Raw genomic sequence first — 6,000 nt, forward strand, 5'->3', positions numbered from 1 at the left:
ACTGAAAAGCCTGTAGAGATATCTGCTCTATAGATATTATTTTTCTTGCCTATAAAAATCACCAGTATGTAGTGGAACTAAATATCCTAACCTCTACATTCTCTACATTAGATGTGCACTTCTTACAATACACAATTGTTCTCGTTTGGTGGGGTTTTTGGTAGCAGCGGAAGGGCCACAGGAGTGGCTCCGGGAAGAAGCTGAGAAGCCCCCCCTGCCCCAAAACCAGCCAAGGAGCCATTAGAGGGACAATAGATGCGCCTCAGGGATTAACATACGAAAGAACTCATGTAACACCTGATCAGAGGAGTGGGAGAAGAGCTGTGCTGGAGGAGAAGAGGGGTGCTGGTGGTTGGTGAGGAAGAAGGTGCCCAAACATAAGTTTCCTTGCAACCCATGGCGAGATGGCAGCTGTCCCTCTGCATTCCTGGAGGAATGTGATGGAACATTCCCTGAAGGCACCAGGAGGGGTGAACTTGGCCAGTGGACTTGGATTTTGTGGCCAGTGGGTTTATTGCCACGTGGACTCTGATTGCGCAGCTTTGGGAGACCCCGGCGCCAGGGGAGTTTGTTCCCGAAGCAGCCCGTGACTGTGTAAGAAGCCCAGGCTGGAGGAGCTCCAGACCTCGTGAGAAGGACTCAGGAAGGAGAGGTTCATGGAGGACTCTCTCCCATGGGAGGGACCCTGTGGGGAAGCAGGGAAGGACTATAAGGAATCCTTCTTCCTGAGGAGGAAGGAGCAGCAGGAACCACCAGCCTGTGAACTGACTCTAAACCCCATCCCCTGTCCCCCTGTGCCGCTGGGGGGAAGGAGGGAGAGAAACTGGGAACAAAGGGATTTGGAGTGGGAAGAAGGGAGGGGTGGGGTAACATATGCAAGCCCTGCTCTGTGTGTTGTCTGTGTCCTGTGTGTGTTTGATTAGTGTGAAGTTAAATTATTATTTTTTCCCCAAGCTGAGTCTGTTTTGCTCAGGACCTTAATCAGTGAAGAACCCTCCTCGTCCTTTGTCTCGACACATGAGCTTTGTCCTCCTCATCCCAGAGCCTGTGTGTGGGAAGAGTTGAGTGAATGACCACAGGGCTGTTTCTTTTGTTGTTGTGTTGGGCCCAAACCATGACAACAATGTACAAGATAGTTAATATGGGACATACTCTGATGGGCAGTTATGTTATTTAAGCCAGAAGTAATTTTCTAACTTAGGATTTTGGTAACAGGAGAGCCAGAAAGGTGCAGAAAGCTTTACCATATATAAAATTCTCATCTGCTGAGTTTGTACCAGTCCATAAAAAAACCCAGGACTTGCCACAGCCATGTTTATTATAAATCCAGATGCTGCATTCCCACGAGATAATAGAAAAATAGGTACTGTGAAAGATGAATGTACCTAATGAAGGCTAAAATTCAAAAGCTCAAAACCAGTCCCAAGGCGATGAAAGGAGAAGCCAGCCATGAATAATAAACACACTGACAAAAACATTTTAGCACATTAAATGCCGCTGAATCTTACTCTGTATATACATACCTCAGAAAAATTCAAAAGTATACCTAGGAAAGTATTTTCAGACACACTTCAGCAATATTTTACCGTCCTGTGTTTATTTATTACAGTTTTGTTTCCAAATGTTCTAATTGAAAACCCTACCCTTTTTTTTTTTTGGTAATTCAGTTAATTTTTCATATTTAAGCATGTCTGGTGCTGAGACTTATTGGAGATAACCTCAGAGCACAACATTTGCCCAAAAGCAGCACGTTCAGATTAAAGAGATCTGACACAGGACAAGTTTGAGAAGATCAAGAGCTGAGATCTTTTTCTCTCATTTGCCAAGTGCCAGCTATTAAGGGAAACCTTTCTTACTAGGCCTACATCAAAGCTCTTTTGATAAAGAACAGATTTCACTTCAAGTAATCCACATGCCATGGCAATTTTACATTCCTTAATTCTACTACTGCATTACCTTGCATTTCAAAACCAGAGCTGAATTCATATATGCCAAAAGATGGTCTTCTTTGCAAAGAGCTGATACTCTGCTGAAGCAATTGTTTGAAGTCCAACCTTGTGAAACCAAGTTCCTATGATACCTATCATTGCTCAGATTTGTTAAGTTCAGTATGAACTTATTTTGTACATATAGGAGGTCTCCTTCAGTAAGATACCTTATTTTTATAAGTATTCTATGTCTACCCACAAGTTATGGATATTATTGATAAAGTCACAGGAACTGTTTTGTTAGATCAGAGCTGTACCCTAGACCACTAAGTGTCCTGTCTGGCAGCAGTCAGGGACTCAGGTTTCAGAAAATGAAATTTCCCATTTCAATTTCTGTTTCCTGTCTTGGAAAAAAAAAACAAGTCAGTTGACAAAGGTTCAGCACATTCCACTCCCCTCGTCAGGCTCACTTCCACAATGATACTGCTAGTCAGCTGTCTGCTGATAACGCAAGTGCTTTGTCAGTTCTTCAGTAAAATGCTCACTTAAAAACAAACAAACAAACAAACAAAACAAACTAAAACTCCAAGTCTTTTAATGGTGCATCCAGATAATTGATGAAACTTCACTATTAAAAATATAAGAGTAAATTATTTGATAAAGGTATCTGCCACTAAGCTTTATGACAAGCTTTGCTGTGCTAGTTTTGGTAAGGGTATGTGGAATGTGAGAGCGTTTGATTTAGACATCTAGTTAAGAACTGTTCAGTATAAAATAACAAATAAGGACAGTGATATATTAAACACACAAAGATGCCCAATAATTGCCAAATAAGGAGGTGGTAACAAAGACAACAGTGAGGAGCAGAACTGTTCAGGCCAGTAAAGGATCTGCTCATGAAGCTACTCTGAGGAGGGTCAGCCTGAGCTTTGTCTCTAGTAAGAAGGGGGAACATGATTATCATGAGTATCACAAGGTATTTGATGGGGTTTATGGGACGGTGCAAAACTTTTTCTTGGATATCAGGAGGGGCTTCTGGGATTATGTACAATTTCTTATGGGATGTTCACAGAACTGGCCAAAGGCAGAGAAAGGAAGGATCAGAGTGGGACTAGGAGGACACATGGGAAAATGGGGTGGAGATGGACTCACATCTGAGCAGGCAGTGGTGAGTGCACTCGTCTGACTGATGATGGTAGCCTGTCTTATCTTCCTATTAAAGCCCTTTCTTAATCAGTTGTCTATCTTAACTAGTTATCTTTCTCCAGTGAATTTAATCATGTGGTTGTCTAATCTGCTAGCAGACTTATGCTGGACTAGCCAGTGAGTAGGAGGAGACATGCATATATGTATGGTCAGGTTAGGGAACTCAAGGTCCAGGCATGGATATTAGATGGACCAAGGGGCCATGCCGGCATCTGCATGAGGGACCCATGAATGTGGGTGTGCTGGTGAGCACAGGGCACACAAATTTCAGTTCTCGTCAGCTGGAGAGGGGGAGCAGGACTTGTATGTGGCTTCTGGTAGAGTGTTGTGTACCATGGTAGTCTGCATGGCTGGCTGTGTTAGTGTCCTCTGGGTGTGCGTCTGTGTGCATAGGCTTGGCCAGGACACATGCAAGCCTAAGAACCCTCCTGGGTCCAAAGAGGGTACCTAGATGGACTTGAGCAGCCAGGAGCAAGAAACCCTGCTGGATTCAGCAGCTCCCATAAGGAGAGAGGCTTATTTTTTAAAAATCCACTCTACAGATGGCTCATGGGAATAGTAAAATAATCAAACTAGAAAGAAATACGGTGAATTTTATTATACAGAAAATACTGTCAAAAATATCAAAGAAAATGTTGAAAAAATGTACTGCTACAGTATTCTTGCAAACATTACTTTTAAAAGTAATTTTAAAGTAGTTTTAAAAGAAACTTCAAAAGAATTGCATAAAGGTGAAATCAATTCACAGAATGGTAATTCAAGTTGTTCATCATACAATTAATGCTGTCTTCTGCAGAAGGAAGAAGGACAAATCTGTGCTGTTGTTTTGACCACTAGTCAGCCTTCTGAACATATTTTACCATACCAATCACATTACAACTTGTCTGTGATAATACTATTCACCAACTGAACAGGGAAAGAGTATCTCATCATGATGGTATTTAACAGCCTACTCTGGATTATATCTTCCTTTGCATTTAGTTCAAATTGTTGACTAGTTCAGGCTCTCATTTACTTGTTTCTCCCTTTTTATCTCCATTCTGCAATAGCAGCAGTTACAATTGCAGATTCCACCTTCTAGCTGTGAGATATGAAAAAGTATTCTCAGTGAGGAATAACTGCTTGTCTTTGGGCACTTAATTAGTCTTTGCCCCTCCCCCCCAATAAAAAAGAACCCCCACAAAAAATGAACTTCTACTTGAAGAAAAATAATTAATCTAATAACGTTTTACTGTGGAGTCATGCTGAGGTTTTATCTAATTTTTAAAATAATCAAAGTATGCATTTAGACAGAAGAACTGGAATACCACACCAGAATGTGAATACATCAGCCACAGGACTGAAGTTTAATAAAGACCAATGAATTCAACGTATCACTGAGCTGATAGAGTAAGGCATGTATCTATGTATGTCCATGATACTCATGAGCGCAGGCAACTGTGCTCTGAAGAGAGCTAGAAATAAGGGTTTAATGACAGAAAAATGCTGTCAACAGCACAATCAGATCCCATGGAAAATACTCTCAATCACGTATTTTTGCACTTTTCACCTTGTAAGTACATTAAAATATATCTTCCCTGTTAAACATCTGAATTTCTAGAATAGTAATTAAGTGCAATTTTTTTGTTTGTTTGCTTAACACTAACTAACCTGCTTAGAAGCAGATGTTTTCCATGTCTATTTGCTAGCAAAAAGACCAATATGGCAGGTAGGTACTTGTTTAAATGACCTTAGAGCAGTCTGATTACAGCTAACTGGCAGGTCCCTGCAATTTTTTGCTTTCAATATTGTTGTCCCTGGCAGAAAAATGCCTTCCATTGTACCTGCATAGCAAGACAGGTGTCTCCAATTATCATTTTGATGGTGTTACAATGTCACATCCCCTTGCCTGCCTAAAATACAGGCATTAAATTCAGCTTCTTAACCACCAAATGTTTGCTGTGTTCATGTCTTCTGTTGGACAGGCAGGAGTTTGTGCAATCTAGCTTTCTGAATGACAGCCATTTCCCCAAACTGCCGTGAAATTATATTCTCTTTTTACAAGCGCATGTAGTGATTGGACAAGCAGGAATGGTTTCCAACCGGAAGGTTAGGTTAGACATTAGGAATAAATTCTTTACTGTGAGGGTAGGGAGACACGGGTACAGGTTGCCCAGGGAAACTGTGGATGCCCCCCTGCCTTGAAGTGTTCCAGGCCAGGTTGGATGAGACTTTGAGTAACATGGTCCAGCGGGAGGTGTCCCTGCCCATGGCCGGGGGTTAGAACTGGGTAATCCTTAAGGTTCCTTTCAACCCAAACCATTATACGGCTCTATGAAAACGTTGAATATATGAATTCGTGCACACACAGCGTGTATCGGCGTAGCCAGCACACAACCGCGTAAGCAGGCATGGAATAAGCCTTTGTGAGCAAAGAGAGCCGATTCATGATTAAACTACAGCCTCTGGGACAGGAATGTAATGTATTCATCACACCGCATCAGGAAGCGGGGAACTGTATTCCTGATCACAGCAAACGGCAGGAGCCGGCACAGCTCGGTGAAACACGGGGAAATGAGCTCGTCCTGAGGCGATCGGCGTGCGAGGCCGGCCGCGGAGCGCGGTTTCCCGCAGGCGGGGCCCGGCCGCTCCCCCGGCCTCCCGCACGCCGGCCCGGCCGCCGAGCGCCGGGAGCCGGGCACGGGCAGCGCCCCGCACCCTCCCCGCGGAGCGCGTGTCCCCAGGCCCGGCCAACACAGACCTGCCCCGCACAGCCCGCACCCTCCCTGCGGCCCCAGCTCCCCCGGGGCTCGGGGGGCGGGGGGCCCCGCAAACCCCGCCCCGCCCGGCAGCCGCCGGGCCCGGCGCAGCTTCCGGCAGAGCGGGC

Source organism: Apus apus, chromosome 2 (assembly GCF_020740795.1).
Source record: "Apus apus isolate bApuApu2 chromosome 2, bApuApu2.pri.cur, whole genome shotgun sequence".
Lineage (NCBI taxonomy): Eukaryota > Metazoa > Chordata > Aves > Apodiformes > Apodidae > Apus > Apus apus.